We start from the raw sequence: 2,232 nt of genomic DNA, 5'->3' as shown, positions 1-2,232 counted from the left end.
GCAGGGTTCAAGTCCTACCTCTGTAAACTTTGTTCCAGCTTTAACCATCTCTGCTCTAAGCTAATGACATCTCTACTGTCTCAGTTATTTTTCTCTTACAAACATATGCTCTCCTATTATGCATCAGGGACTTGACCACATACCAGATGCCTGGGATTCTTCTCAAGAAAGCCTGATGTGTTGCTTTGTACTTTGCTAATGATAGAGGAGATAGCACATGGAAAAAGTCAACCAGAACTCCCCCACGGTGGGGTTCATTCTCCTGGGCCTCTCAGCCCACCCAAGGCTGGAGAAAACATTCTTTGTGCTCATCCTGCTGATGTACCTGATGATCCTGCTAGGCAACGGGGTCCTCATCCTGGTGACCATCCTTGACTCCCACCTGCACACGCCCATGTACTTCTTCCTGGGGAACCTTTCCTTCCTGGACATCTGCTACACAACCTCTTCCATCCCTCTAGTCCTGGATGGCTTCCTCACTCCCAGGAAAACCATCTCTTTCTCAGGCTGTGCCATGCAGATGTTTCTCTCCTTTGCCATGGGAGCCACAGAGTGTGTGCTTCTGGGCGTGATGGTGTTTGATCGCTACATGGCCATTTGCAACCTGAGGTACCCCGTGGTCATGCAGTACCTACGTGCCCATGGCTGTCAGCTCCTGGCTGACTGGCGGAGTCAACTCCTTGGTACAGATGTCTCTTGCAGTACAGTTACCCTTCTGTGGGGACAATGTTATCAACCAATTCACCTGTGAGATCCTGGCTGTCCTGATATTGGCCTGTGCTGACATCTCCATCAATGTGATAAACATAGGGATGATAAATGTGATCTTCTTGGGGGTCCCAGTTCTGTTCATCTCTATCTCCTATATGTTAATTATTGCTACCATCCTGAGAATCCCCTCAGCTGAGGGGAGGAAAAAGGCCTTCTCCACCTGCTCTGCCTACCTCTCTGTGGTGATCATATTCTATGGGACCTTATTTTTCATGCATGGGAAGCCCAAGACTAAAGACCCCTGGGGGCAGATAAAAAGGACCTTTCAAACAAGTTCATCCCCTTCTTCTATGGGGTTGGTGACCCCGATGCTCAGCCACATCACCTGCAGCCTGAGGAATAAGGATGTGAAGGGTGCTGTGAGGAACGCTGTGGCTCAGAAACACTTCAGCCAGTGATGTGGGGAGGTCCTCTGCTGTTTCCAGCCTGTGGGAGAAAGGACTTCCAATCATTACAGCTGCCATTTAAAAGCCAAGTCATCAGCTGGAATGGTCTCTTGCTCCTAAGTCCATTTTCAGAGAATATTTAATGTAGAAAAGAGCATATATACTGAATTTTGGTCATATGTCTGACAGCTTCAACAGATGCCAGACAATAATACTCTAATTGAATGTTTGATGATATTTGGAACACATGCTAAAATCAAGGCTACAGAAACCATAGGAGCAAGTCAAATGGCCCTTGTTGAATCTAAGCTGTAGAGTCAGTACAGGGAAGTGAGATATGTCTCACGGCAATTTTGCCGCCCCTATTGGATTCATTAGGAGAGTCTGAGGAACACAAAGGAAGTAGAAAATTTCATTTTGGGCTTTTGTTTATCTAATTCGGTTTGCCCAAAGTGCTAAGAAAAGATTAGGACGAGTTCTCCACATAGAGAGTTTTGGGTGCAAATAATCTATTTTGATAAACTGAATTTCTTTTTAGCTATGAGAAAATTGAAGCTATTTTTCTCTTGATGTATTGCACAATGTGAAACGCTGCTAGTAGATTAAATTAAATTCAAAGATTATCATTTGAAATTGATATTTGTCACTTATAGCAATTCCCAATAGAAGAGCTAGTATTCTGTTTGCTAATAATTCACATTCTGAAAAGAAAAAAATAGATGATAGATGTCAGGGAAGGAGGAGGAGGAGAGAATGGGAGGAAGAGAGAAGGAGAGAGGGAAAGGAAAGGAAGAGAGAGGTAGAGGCTAAATCTGTTCAAAGACTTTGGGAGGTAAAGTTTGACAAATTTCTTTGCTCCAAGAATTCTCAGAGCCTTTAACATGCTAAAGTACACTGTGAATGTCCAAGAGATATAAAGGCTGTAGCATTTTCTGAACCTTCATAGATTAGCACAATAAAAATCAAGAAGTGCTTTCTTACCCATGACCTTGAGCAGGTTGCTTAACCTCTCTCAGCCTATTTTTTCATATTTTAAAACCTAACCTAACCACTTGATTTTATATAGATTACATAA

General features: G+C 43.4%; 1 pseudogene; it reads left to right on the top strand.

The window, feature by feature from the left end:
- The first annotated feature begins 217 nt into the window (after positions 1 to 217).
- LOC105296213 lies at positions 218 to 1,169 on the top strand (annotated as a pseudogene).
- The last annotated feature ends 1,063 nt before the right edge of the window (positions 1,170 to 2,232 follow it).

The sequence above is a fragment of the Pteropus vampyrus genome, unplaced genomic scaffold (assembly GCF_000151845.1).
Source record: "Pteropus vampyrus isolate Shadow unplaced genomic scaffold, Pvam_2.0 Scaffold123, whole genome shotgun sequence".
Classification (NCBI taxonomy): Eukaryota; Metazoa; Chordata; class Mammalia; order Chiroptera; family Pteropodidae; genus Pteropus; species Pteropus vampyrus.
The sequence above is the reverse complement of the archived record's forward strand: the minus strand, read 5'-3'. Positions and strand labels throughout refer to the sequence as shown.